The sequence below is a fragment of the Dermacentor variabilis genome, unplaced genomic scaffold, assembly GCF_050947875.1.
Source record: "Dermacentor variabilis isolate Ectoservices unplaced genomic scaffold, ASM5094787v1 scaffold_18, whole genome shotgun sequence".
Taxonomy (NCBI): domain Eukaryota; kingdom Metazoa; phylum Arthropoda; class Arachnida; order Ixodida; family Ixodidae; genus Dermacentor; species Dermacentor variabilis.
In genome coordinates, this window is record NW_027460346.1 from 315,276 (window position 1) to 329,043 (window position 13,768).

Sequence of the window (13,768 nt, forward strand, 5' to 3'; positions counted from 1 at the left end):
GATAGCAGCATTCGCATTCCTAAAAGAATTTTAATAGACAAAGTGAGCCAAGTCGTGCTGGCCGCTGTATAACAGCGTGTTTCTTTTTCTACATGAAGCGTGGAATATTTTATTTATTTTGTTTGTTGGTGCTTGTGTTGTTGATAAGATGTAAGAGTATGTGAAAATGTCGAGAACGAGTCGTGGCGGACGATTCTGCTTCCGGCAGCCGAGCTAAGCGGTCAGCAGAATCATGGGCTCCAGTGGAGCAGCGACAGCGGCCACTTTTGGCCGCGGAAACAGGCTCAACGATGATAAGGATTATGCTTTTATTTTGCCGCAGCTGCCTAAAGGACAACTGGTGATTAACACCGGCTTTTTGCACGGTGATGTACGTGCGAGGCCGTACAAGGTGGAGGATTTCAGGGATGCCCTTCTGCCGACGGGCCTGCTGCCGGATGTGGTATGCATAGGGGCGTACCAAATCAATCACGTCTGGGCAATGACCCTCTGCGATGTAACTGCAACGAAAAGGCTGCTTGCCCTGAAGGAACTTCAAGTGAAGGGACGACGGTGCCTCATCATTGACCCGCAGGACCAACAGGTGAAGCTTAGGCTTCACTGGCTGCTCTACGGCGTTGCCGACGAGGACGTCCGGACGGCTTTCGCGGCTTTCGGCAAGGTGGAGGAGGTGAGCCGGGAACGGTGGCGCGTTGAAGGCATGGGAACCAAGACCTCAACCACCAGGACCGTCCTTCTCAAGCTGAAGGCCAGCATGAAGGTGGAAGACCTCCCCCATCAGATCCGCGTCGGTGGAGAGTTAGCCTTGGTCGTCGTTCCCGGTCGACCGATGCAGTGCCTGCGCTGCCACGGCACGGGACAGGTCCGCCGTGAGTGCAGAGTACCGCGTTGTACCCGGTGCAGACGTTTCGGCCACGTCGACGCTGAATGCGTGAAGTCCTATGCCGCTGTGACAGGCCCACCAGCGAATGATGTTGCGGCAGAGCACCTCATGGATGTGGCCGAGGCGGAGGACGCGGCTAAAGGAACCGGTGACATGGTGTCGACAGAGACAAGTAGTGGGACGACGATTCTGGAGGTAGACGGCAACGCGGCTGAGGCTACTCAGAAGCCGAGTAGGACGGAACGTGATGCTAGGACCCAGGGGCAGGCGACGGGAAACGTCAGTGAAGACGCAACTGACGACGCGACCGCAATGCAGCAGGACGAGGGCGTCACCGACGACGACCGTACTGGGGCTCCTGCTGCCTCCGTCAAGCGCACCCACGACCAGACGAAGGACCGCGAGGATCGGGCACCCAGCACCAGTGAAGGACCGCCGACGAAGACGCCTCATGGGAGGCGGATGGGCTACAAGCCAAAGCCCAATGTACCGCCTGAAAGGAAGCCTGCCGACAAAGCGGCCACGTCTAAGGACACCAACAAACCGGGAGGTCCCGGAGGCGGCTAGCCGATGGCTAGTCGTGAGCGGTAAGCACCATGCTCCGGGCCTACTTTTCTTTTAGGTCAAGATGGCTCAAATACCGTCCCTTAGGATTGCCACATTAAACGTGAGAGGGCTGGCGGCTAGTCGTAGGCAAAGTCAGGTCCTACGGTTGGTCACTGACCACGACATAGACGTACTAGCCGTCCAGGAAACTAAGGTTGAAGGAGAGGAGACCCGGAGCATGGTGCGACGTTTCACGACTAGGTATTTTGCGGTGGTTAGCCATGCTGTAGGCACGGCTGGAGGGTGCGTTCTTCTTGTGAAGAAGCTGCCTGGACTGCAGATTCAGAGCATTTTTTCGTGTCAGTCAGGAAGGATTGTTCTTTGTGATATTGTTATGGGTGATTCAGAGTTCCGCATCATATGCGTATATGCACCGAATTCAGTAGATGAGCGCGCCCGTTTTTTTCGAACCTTTCACGATATGTTTGTTGTAATATGCGCGTGATGATGTTAGGGGACTTTAATTGTGTGTTGAGTGCTGGAGACAGAGTCAATAATGCAGGTGTGCGTGACCGAAGCAGTGAAGTGTCATCAAATTTAATTATAGAAAATGAACTCGATGATGTTTATGAATGTCTGGAAGGGGGGCGTCAAGTGACTTTTACACGTTTTCAGGGCAGCAGCCATGCGCGTTTGGACCGAATGTACATTTCATTGGATATAATTCCAAGATGCCACGGTTACTGTGTAGTACCAGTGTCGTTTTCAGATCACTGCCTTGTGAAATGTAACGTAGGTATAATGAAAAAGAGACATGTATTTAAGTGGGATATGTGGAAATTGAATGCCTTGTTACTAAATGAACAGCCCTTTTTACAGGTAGTACGGGATGCGATTAATGAAGTTCAATGTGATGCTGCGGGAACAATCGTCGAGAAGTGGGAATGTTTTAAAGAAAAGATTAAAATGAAAGCAATAGAAAGATCCAGTTGTAAAAAATTCGAGAAGGAAATGAAAGAAAAGGTTTTCAGAACACTGCTTGGGCAGTTGCTAACGCTTGAGTGCAAAGAGCCTGGTGCGTACAAAGACGATGTGCGAAACGTCAAAGAAAAACTTGAACTGTTTGACAAGGAACGCTATCAAGGAGCCATCGTGCGAGCACCAGCGGATGCACTAGCGGCGGGGGAGACGCCCACGATAAGGGCGCTCGGTTTAGAGAAGGCGTATGGACGAAGAAACCATGTCGAGCAGATTTTAGTGAATGGGAATGTCGTTGAAGACAGTGATAGCATTCGGCGCGCCTTCTTTGAGTACTATCAGTCGCTCTTCGCATTTCAGGAAGCAAATGTTGAGGGTTTTAAAGCAGGTTTTCTGCATCGTATGCCACGTTTGAGCGATGACGTAAAAAAGCGATTAGAGGAAAAAATAAGGGATAGAGAAGTCGAAAAGGCAATCGACGATTTGAACTTGGGTAAATCACCGGGACCTGATGGACTCAGCGTGGGTCTATATAAAGCTTTTAAAAGAGAGCTGGCGCCTTTGCTTGCGCATGTATTTAATGACTCATACGAAAAGAAATCATTACCACCTTCCTTTGGAAAAACGCACACCATTCTAATACCGAAGAGTGATCAAATAGACAAACTCAGATTCGTGTCATCCTACAGACCGATTTCACTAACAAACGTCGATTATAAAATATTTATGAAGGTTTTAGCTAGCAGGCTTCAAGGCGTCATCAAGGAAATAGTCGCAGACCATCAAACTTGTGGCATCAAAGGGCGATCTATTTTTTCAAACATCCATAAGATGCGATGTGTGCTCGAGTGCTGTGACTTCATCGGTGGCCGTGTTGCAGTACTTCAGCTCGACCTAGAGAAAGCGTTCGATTGTGTCGCTCACGTTATTTTGTTTGCCATCTTAGATCATGTTAATGTCGGTTCCATCATCACTGAGGGCGTGGCCTTGGCGTACCAGAACTGCACAACAAGATTAACTGTTAACAAGTCTTAACAAGTCGTTAACAAGTTAACGGCAAGCATGACGTGAACGCTGCGTGGTTATTTCAAGGAAGTGGTTGACAGTGTACACTTCCTTTCTGTTCGTTTTACAAATGATTACCTTTGTGAAGTGAAAAGGAAAACATTGTATAGAGATGTATGCGACATTGTTTTCCCAGTGCCCTTATACAGAGCGATATACAGTGGAGTGCCAGGACAGGATGTACTTAAAAGAGTAAAACACATGCAGGTGCCACCAGAGGTAAAGACCGTCTTCTTTAAGCTACACACAGGAACGCTCTCCGTGAAGACGTTTTTGGAGGAACGGGGTTGTCTCGTACCTTGGGGGTCGCACTGCTTGATATGCAAGAAGCCCGAAAATATAGATCACGTTTTCCTGTATTGCTGGGCGGCAGTGTTGTTCTGGGACGTGTTAAAGCGAACCCTGAAGAAAGAGCTACCGGTGGACCCCCAAGGTGTCAGGCATCTGGCCATTAAAGATGACGACGGGGTTCCCTATGACTTTGTTATGTTGAATGCTCTACACTGTATATGGCGGGCTCGTATGGCAGGGTACCATTGCGATCCTGACTCTAGGCCAGCTCGTGCTTACTTCAAAGAATGTATGTCACGATTTATTGAAATGCAGAAAATAGAAGAATGTGTACCGGATTGGCTGTCGAGGCTAGAACCCCTGACAGCCATGAAGGAATTTTAGTTAGACAACGCCGGTACAATATGGACAGACGGCTCTATTGTACGGTTTCTTTCTTTCTTTCTTTCTTTACGTACCTTCCATTGTTTTTCTTTCTCCTCCAGTGGTTGGAATTTTTGATACATAAGTGTCTGCTAACTGTATGGTCTTAGTAAAGTCGAAGACCGGCAATAAATTAAAAAAAAAGTGCAGTCGTGGCCGAGTGGTTAAGGCGATGGACTTGAATTCCATTGGGATTTCGCCGCACGAGTTCGAATCCTGTCGGCTGCGTAGCTGTTTCTTTTGTTTCTGCCAGCCCTTCGTGAAGGCGTATCAATGTGGCGTAGTAGCGCTGCGGCGCATATGTGCAGTCGTGGACGAGTGGTTAAGGCGATGGACTTGAAATCCATTGGGGTTTCCCCGCACGAGTTCGAATCCTGTCGGCTGCGTAGCTGTTTCTTTTGTTTCTGCCAGCCCTTCGTGAACGCGTATCAATGTGGCGTAGTAGCGCTGCGGCGCATATGTGCAGTCGTGGCCTCATTCTGCTTCCGGCAGCCGAGCTGAGCGGTCCGCAGAATCATGGGCTCCAGTGGAGCAGCGACGGCGGCCACTTTTGGCCGCGGAAATAGGCTTACCGACGAAGACAAGGAGTACCCGTTTATTTTGCCGCAACTGCCGAAAGGACGAGTAACGATCAACACCGTGTTTTTACACGGGGTTGTACGTGCGAGACCCTACAAGGTTGAAGACTTCAGGGACGCCCTATTGCCGACGGGCCTGCTGCCTGACGTGGTATGCATAGGGGCGTACCAGATTAACCACGTCTGGGCGGTGACTCTCAATGATGCGACTGCCACAAAACGCCTGCTGGCCATGAAGGAAATGCAAGTGAAGGGACGACGGTGCGTCATTGTTGACACACAAGACCAGCAGGTGAAGCTTAGGCTTCACTGGCTGCTGCACGGCGTTTCCGATGAGGACATCCGGACGGCGTTCGCAACATTTGGCAAGGTGGAAGAGGTGAGCCGAGAGCGGTGGCGTGTCCAAGGCATGGGAGACATGACCTCTACTACACGGACTGTGCTCCTGAAGCTGAACAGCGGCGTAAAACTGGAAGACCTGCCTCATCAGGTGCGCGTCGGCGGAGAGCTAGCATTGGTGGTCGTTCCCGGGAGGCCCATGCAGTGTCTGTGCTGCCAATGCACGGGGCACGTCCGCCGAGATTGTAAAGTTCCCCGCTGTTCAAGATGCAGGCGTTTCGGCCACGTTGATGCTGACTGCGTCAAATCGTATGCAGCCGTGACAGGACCAGCAGCGAGTGACGTTGCTGCAGAGCACGTTATGGACGTGGTCGAGACGGAGGACGCCGCCAAAGGAACCGGAGACCTGGTTCCGACAGCGACAGTCAGTGGGACATCCACCGCCGGCGCAGAAGGCACGGTGGCTGAGGCTGGCGAGAAGACGAGAAAGACGGTACAGGTCCTGTGTTCAGTGGGTCATGCTGCGGGGGGCGTTAACGACGAGGCACCCGATGATGACACGACAGCAATGCTGCAGGATGAGGACACCAACGACGGTGAGCAGACTGCAACTCTCGGTGCCCCAGTCAAGCGCCCCCACGACGCGACCAAGTACCGGGACGGTAGTGCAACCAGCACCAACGAGGGGCCACCGCCGAAGACGCCTCATGGGAGGCGGATGGGCTTCAAGCCAAAACCTAATATTCCGCCATAAAAAAAGCCTGTTGTCAAAGTGGTGACGGCGACCAACGCCAGCAAGCCGGAAGTTCCCGGAGGCGGCTAGCCGAGGGCTAGTCGTGAAGGGTAAGCACCATGCTCCGGGCCTACTTTTTTTCTTAGTTAAGATGGCTCTCTTACCGTCACTTAGTATCGCCACATTAAACGTGAGAGGGTTGGCGGCTAGTCGTAGGCAAAGTCAGGTCCTACGGTTGGTCACTGACCAAGACATAGACGTACTAGCCGTCCAGGAGACCAAGGTTGACGGAGAGGAGGAGACCGGGAGCATGGTGCGGCGTTTCACGACTAGATATTATGCGGTCGTGAGTCACGCGGTAGGGACGTCCGCCGGTTGTGTTCTGTTTGTAAAGAAGTTGCCTGACCTTGTTGTTCAAAGTATATTTTCATGTCAGTCCGGAAGGATTGTTTATTGTGATTTTGTTTATCGTGAAATTGAATTTCGAGTCATGTGCATATATGCGCCGAATTCTGTAGAAGAGCGCACCTTATTTTTTGAGAACCTTTTTCAGTATATTCGCAGCAATAAGTGCATGATTTTGTTGGGGGATTTTAATTGTGTTTTGAGTGCTCGGGATAGAGCCAATAATGCCGGTGTTCATGACAGAAGCAGCAGTGTGTTGACTAAACTAATCAGTGAAAATGAACTGGACGATGTTTGCGAGTGTCTGGAGGGGTAGCGGGAAGTAATGTACACGCGATTTCAAGGTATTAGTCACGCGAGGTTAGACCGCATGTACATATCGCAAGACATGATTCCAAAGTGCCATAGTTATTCTGTGGCACCAGTATCGTTCTCAGATCACTGCTTGGTGAAATGTAACATAGGCATGGAGAGGAAGAGATAATCTTTTAATTGGGACCTATGGAAAATGAACGCCTTACTACTAAAAGACCAACCATTTGTAGAGGCAGTACATGAGGCCGTTAGGGAGGTTCGTGAGGAAAATAGTCAAACAACAGCAGAGAAATGGGAAGGGTTCAAACAAAACGTAAAAATGAAAGCCTGTGAAAGATCGAGCTGTTTAAAGTCTGAGAAGGAAATGAAAGAAAGGGGCTTGCGAAAGACACTTAGGCAGCTGATAGCGCTTGAGTGCGAAGAGCCAGGGGCGTATAAACAGGATGTGCGAACCATTAAAGAAAAAATCGAACAGTTCGACAAAGAACGGTACCAATTAGCGATTGTGCGCGCAAGAGCAAATGCATTAGTAGGTGGAGAGACGCCCACTAAAAGGGCGCTTGGACTTGAAAAAGCGCAAGGTCGAAGGAATCACGTCGATAATATTCTATGGAATGGCACAATTGCCGACGACAGTAAGAGTATAGGCCAAGCGTTTTTCGAGTATTACCAGTCCCTTTTTGCGTTTCAAGAAGCGAATGTAGACGAGTTCAAAAAGGTCTTCCTCGGTCGCATGCCGCGATTGAGTGACGACACAAAAGAACGATTAGAAGAGAAAATAACAGAAAGCGAAGTTGAAAAGGCAATTGATGATTTGAATCAAGGGAAATCACCAGGACCTGACGGCCTGGGCGCTTGTTTATATAAAGCTTTCAAGAAGGAACTGTCACCGTTGCTAACACAGCTGTTTAATGATGCGTATGAGAACAAAGCTTTGCCACCTTCTTTTGGCAAAGCGCATACCATACTCCTCCCTAAGAGTGATCAAGTGGAGAAACTTAGGCTAGTGACATCTTACAGGCCGATATCTCTAACCAATATAGATTATAAAATTTTCATGAAGGTTTTGGCAGCCAGACTTCAAAGTGTAATAAAGGGAATTGTCTCAGATCACCAAACGTGTGGGATCAAAGGAAGGTCGATTTTTTCGAACATTCACACGATGCGGTGCGTGCTCGAGTGCTGCGACGTCACCTCGGGTGGAGTCGCGGTGCTCCAGCTGGACCTCGAGAAAGCGTTTGATTGTGTGTCTCATGATATTTTGTTTGCCATTTTGGATTACGTTAATGTTGGTTCCATCATCACTGAGGGAGTGGCGTTGGCGTACCAGAACTGCACAACACGCTTAATTGTGAATAAATCATTGGGGGCCCCCATTAACGTCATGCGTTCTGTGCGTCAGGGCTGCCCTCTCAGTCCTCTTTTGTTTGACATTTACATAGAAACTATGTGTTTGGCAATAACTGAGAATGAGCAAATACGCGGGTATAGCTTGGCAGCCACACAAATCAAGCTCTTGGCATATGCAGATGACATCGCAGTGTGTTGTACAAGCAAACAAAGTGTAACGGAAACGATAAGCGCAGTGAAAAGTTTTTGTGGTGTGACGGGAAGTAGAGTGAACTAGGGGAAGTCCCTCGGTTTGTGGCACGGAGAGTGGTCTTCCGCCCCGGACAATTTTGCAAATGTGAACTGGATGAAAACCCCGACCAAGTATCTAGATGTTCCCATGGAGAGTTACAAAAATAACGACGAATACTGGATGAACCAAACAAAAGAAACTAGAGAAAAAGCAGAAAGGTGGAAAGGCATCAACCTGTCCATTTTCGCTAAGGCAACGGTGTGTAACGTGTTTTTTATTACGAAGTTGTGGTACGTCATGCAAACGATGTACTATTCAAGAGTAAACGTGCAAAAGCTGCACAGAGTGTTCGCGGTTTTTATCTGGGGCTCTACCTGGGAAAGGTGTAGCCGAACAAATCTGTTCAGGCACGTGAAGGAAGGGGGGCTGGGCTTGGCGCATCTTTTTGTTCGACAGCTTGTCAACCGCTTTTTGTTTTTTCGCGATGTGCGCGATCCTTTTTTGCGCACAGTATGTCAGCTCAGGTTGAGCGACGCACTGCCTGCATATGTTGTTAGTACGGCAAGCATGACCGGAACACTGCGTGGTTATGTTAAGGAAGTGGCCGACAGTGTGCGTTTCCTTTCAGTTCGTTTTTCAAACGATTATCTGTGTCACATGAAAAGGAAAACGTTGTATAAAGATGTGTGCGACATTGTGTTCCCAGTGCCGTTATACAGAGCCATATACAGTGGAGGGCCAGGACAAGACGTCCTTAAACGGGTGAAACGAATGCAGGTGCCACCAGGGGTTAAAACCCTCTTTTTTAAGCTCCACACAGGAACGCTCCCTGTGAAGACTTTTGTGGAAGAACTAGGCTGTCTTGTGCCGTGGGGGTCCCACTGCTTGATCTGTCAGAAGCCGGAGACCATTGATCATGTTTTCTTGCATTGCTGGGCGGCGGTTTTCTTATGGGACGTTTTAAAGCGAAGGCTGAAAAAGGAGTTACCGGTGGACCCCCAAGGCATCAGGTATCTGCCAATTAAAGATGAAGACGGAGTACCCTATGATTTTATTATGTTGAACGCCCTCCACTCTATATGGCGAGCTCGCATGGCCGGGTACCATTGTGACGCCGAGGCTCGGCCAGCGCGTATACATTTCAGAGAGTGTATGTCAGTATATATTGAAATGCAGAAAATGCAAGAGTGTGTTCCGGATTGGCTGTCGAGGCTCGAACCTCTGACAGTCATGAAGGAATTTTAATTTGACAACGTGAGTCCTATGCGGATGGACGGCTTCGTTGCGCTTTTTTGTTTCTTGCCTTCCTTTTCCTCATGCAAAAGGCTTGCATTTGTGTCATGAGTGTGAAATTCATATGTGCGATGTTATATTGAAAACCGGTAATAAATAAAAAAAACGCAGTCGTGGCCGAGTAGTTAGGGCGATGGACTCGAAATCCATTGGGGTTTCCCCGCACAGGTTCGAATCCTGTCGGCTGCGTAGCGGTTTCTTTTGTTTCTGCCAGCCCTTCGTGAACGCGTATCAATGTGGCGAAGTAGCGCGGCGATGCATATACGCAGTCGTGGCAGAGTTGTTAAGGCGATGGACTCGAAATCCATTGGGGTTACCCCGCACAAGTTCGAATCCTGTCGGCTGCGTAGCGGTTTCTTTCGGTTCTGCCAGCCCTTCGTGAACGCGTATCAATGTAGCGCGGCGGTGCATATACGCAGTCGTGGCCGAGATTCTGCTTGCGGCTACCGTTCGGTACGGACGTCGAATGTCGCGCTCCGTAGGGGCGGTGTTCGCTGCTGTGCGAAGCCGCGGAAACAGGGTGCCTGCGTCTGTTGAACCGGAATACAATGTTGTTTTGCCGCCACTGCCTACAGGTTCGTGTGTTTTAAACACAGTTTTTCTTCACGGCGACGTGAAAGCGAGACCATTCCGTGTCGGAGATTTTCGCGACACGCTGGCTCATCTGAAATTGCTCCCCGAGGTAGTCGCCTTGGGGGCTTTCCAGATGAGCCACGTCTGGGCGGTGACGTTCGAGAGTGCAGAGGCGACAAAGAAAATGCTGAAGTATACGGAAGTTCAAGTCAATGAACGACGATGTTTGGTTGTGGATCCACACAACCGGGATGTCCGGGTCAAACTCCACTGGTTGCTGCACAATGTGCACGACGAAGACGTACACACGGCGTTTGCTCCATACGGGAAAGCCAACGACGTCCAGAAAGAGCAATGGCGTGTTCCAGGCATCACGGACAAGGGGTCGTCTATGCGTACGGTGACCCTCAAGCTGAAGCCAGGCGTGACACTTGACGATCTACCGCATCAGCTACGAGTAGCAGGCATGATGGCGCTAGTGGTCGTGCCAGGTCGTGCTCCACTGTGTCTTCGATGCAACCGTACGGGGCACATCAGGCGCGAGTGCCGCGTGCCACGTTGCTCTGTGTGTCGACGCTTCGGCCATGAAGAAAGTCAGTGCGTGCGCACGTATGCAAACGTTGTGGGCCCACCAAGAAGTGAGGAAGTCGTGAACGAGCACCTCATGGACGAAGTTGACGCAGAGGAAAGTGCCAGTGCGTCGAGGCCATCTCTGCCGCCACTTTCAAGGAAAGACCCAGCCACAAATTCTACGAAACGAGATGTAGAGCAGGTTGCGAGTGAAGCCATACCGACATCTGGCAAGCCTACATCAGATAAGGACGCTGAAACAAGTAATGACGCAAGTACAAGCAAGAAACCCTCCGTAGCAACGAGTGAGGACGATTCAAGCGTAATTGACACTACGGAAACCAGCAAAGCAGCGGCAGCGGCCAAAAGAACGCACGAAGAAAGTGCCGGCGAAGAGCAGAAGGCGAGCACTCAATCTGGACATTATTGCTGTACAAGAGACAAAGATTGAAACTGAGGAAGGGACCGAACGCCTCGTCCAAACGTTCATGTCTAGATATTATGTGTGCGTTTCTCATGCTGTTGGTAGAGCAGGGGGCTGTGTGCTCTTTCTACGCAATAATATTGGTATAAATGTGGAAAATGTATTTAGTGATGGTGCCGGGCGTATTATGTGCGATTTTATGTTTTGCAATCTCAAGTTCCGGGTTATCTGTGTTTACACGCCGAACAGAACAGCCGAGCGCAGTGTTTTTTTTTTTTGAAAGCGTAGAATGTCACTTGAAGTGTGAGAGAACCATGGTCATGATGGGAGACTTCAACTGTGTCTGCAAAGTGGAAGACAGAGCCCGTAATCTGTCTGGTCTGGAAGGCAGTGCGCTTCTCTTGGCAGCACTCGTTGAAGAACATAATTTAGAGGATATAGGCGACGTTTTAGCCAATAATGATACACCTCGGTTCACTCATTTTCAAGGGGACAGCCATGCCAGACTGGATCGTGTCTATGTTTCTGGGGAAGCGCTGCCATTGTGCAGTGATTATGAAGTCAAACATGTTTATTTTAGCGACCACAGTTTGGTCCGTTTTTCGCTTGGTCCAAACAAGCCGTCAAGTTTCAACTGGGGTCTTTGGAAATTCAATGAAAAATTGCTGCAGGACGAAATATTTATTTAAAAAATTCAAGATAGCATTCAAGAGCTGTTATCGGGTGATCACAATGACTGCACGGAAAGGTGGGAGTGTTTTAAGCAAGAAACAAAGTTAATAGCCATAGAAAGGTCCAGCGTTTTACACCACCAAGAAAAAAAGAAAAGAAATAGAATTGCAAAGTGAGCTCAACTTTTATTTAAGCATGGGAAGCATCCATCCTGGTTGTTTCGCTAAAGAAATAAAGGGAACGAAAGCACAGTTGGAACTTGTCGATAAGGAAAAATATCGGTGCGCAATCATTCGCGCACGCGCAGAACATCTATGGTGCGGAGAACAACGTACAAAGCGCTCGTTTTCGGATGAAAAAAGTTATGCTACACGAAAGGAGATAAATGCGATAACATACCGAAATGAAATAGTACGTGATAAGAAAACCATCCAACTTGCCTTTTTAGAATAATACAGCGAACTCTTAGGACATGAAACGCAATGCGAACAGGGGTTCGAAAATGAATTCTTACACCTTTTGCCAAGTCTAGATGATGAACAACGAAATAGATTAGAAATGCCAATAAGCATCAAGGAAATAGAGCAGGCTATAGATGACCTGAGCCCTGGGAAAACGCCAGGACCTGATGGACTGAGTGGATCATTCTATAAAGCTTTCAAAACAGATATAGCTGCAGCTCTTTATTACGTTATCACAGAAGCCTATGAAAAGCGGGTACTGCCACCGTCGTTTCGCGAGAGTCATATTGTCCTGATACCCAAAACTACCGATCCCTCATCACTCCTATCCGTACGAGCCTACTGACCAATCAGCTTAACAAACTCAGACTATAAGGTATACACTAAAGTTTTGGGCAGAAGGCTACAGAGTATAATAACACTATTGATAGGGCCACATCAAACACGTGGCATTAAGGGGAGGTCAATAACTACAAACGTACACGTAGCAAGAACAGTACTTGAGCATTGTGACGACTTTTCTGGTAGGGTGCCCCCCCCCCCCCATGTTACAATTGCACCTAGAAAAAGCGTTGGATAGAGTGACACACACAATTCTTTTCAATGTTTTGGAGCACGTGAATGTGGGAACAATCTTAACAGAAGGGATCAGAATGTGCTATGCAGACTTAAAGAAGGGAATTGCGCTAAAAAAGACACGGACGAGTAAGGACATGGACGGGCGCAAACTCGCGACTGATTTTATTCAGAAAGAACATAAATATATACCTAGATTCTTATCCAATCATTGCCTAAGCGCACATGCGAAGAACGTTTTCTCTTTCTTATACAAATCGATACTAGATTCGCTTACGCATTCATCACCTGACTTATCAATGTAAAAAAGCCTCTGCGAGTTCACGTGCTACGTGGTTACGACTGCGCCTTAAGATTTTGGTTCTAGCCGGCAAAGGCTGGCATGCTTTATCAGGCGTAGCCAAAGGGCATGCGCCGCAATGTAAGGGCAAATTTGACCCTTTTTCGTTAACCATAGAAAGCTTGTGTTCCCTTAGTCGTTCATTTATACAACGGCCCGTCTGGCCAATGTAAACTTTTCCACATGTCAGGGGAATTTCATACACAGCCCCGACCGAACACCTGACAAACTGGGTGGCGTGACGTTTCGTGCAGTCTCGCACGCGTTCCTCGCCGGAGACAATCCGGGGGCACAAAGAGGCCAACTTGCGCGGGGCAGAAAATACCACCGGCACACCGTAGCGATTGGCTACATTCTTTAGGTTGTGGGAGACCCTATGAATATAGGGGAGAACCGCCGGTCTGGTCTTCGGTTGACCGCCACCTTCTTGAGGTGTTCTAGGTTTCAAGCTTTGCAGAAGCTTCTCTGCCACAGCAGCCACGACGGAAACGGGAAAACCAGCCTTCTGTAACCTGCCAATCTGATTGTTGAGGCTGTCCTTTACCAGGTGAACACATGATTTCTGCAGGGCTTCCTTCAGGCACAGCATAACAATGGCGCGTTTTACCGTCTTAGAATGAGCGGACTCAAAAGGCAACAGGTCTTTCCGGGCTCGCGGTGAGTACATCCAACACGTGTGATCTGGTGTTAAAGTGATGTTAATATCTAAAAACTGTAATCT

At 48.9% G+C, this 13,768-nt stretch overlaps 2 non-coding genes across 2 annotated transcripts; both read left to right on the plus strand.

The window, feature by feature from the left end:
* Positions 1 to 4,332: 4,332 nt before the first annotated feature.
* TRNAS-UGA (transfer RNA serine (anticodon UGA)) lies at positions 4,333 to 4,414 on the plus strand. The gene has a single exon. It is a non-coding gene; the product is annotated as a tRNA-Ser (tRNA).
* A 76-nt stretch (positions 4,415 to 4,490) lies between these two features.
* Positions 4,491 to 4,572, plus strand: TRNAS-UGA (transfer RNA serine (anticodon UGA)). The gene has a single exon. It is a non-coding gene; the product is annotated as a tRNA-Ser (tRNA).
* Positions 4,573 to 13,768: the final 9,196 nt, after the last annotated feature.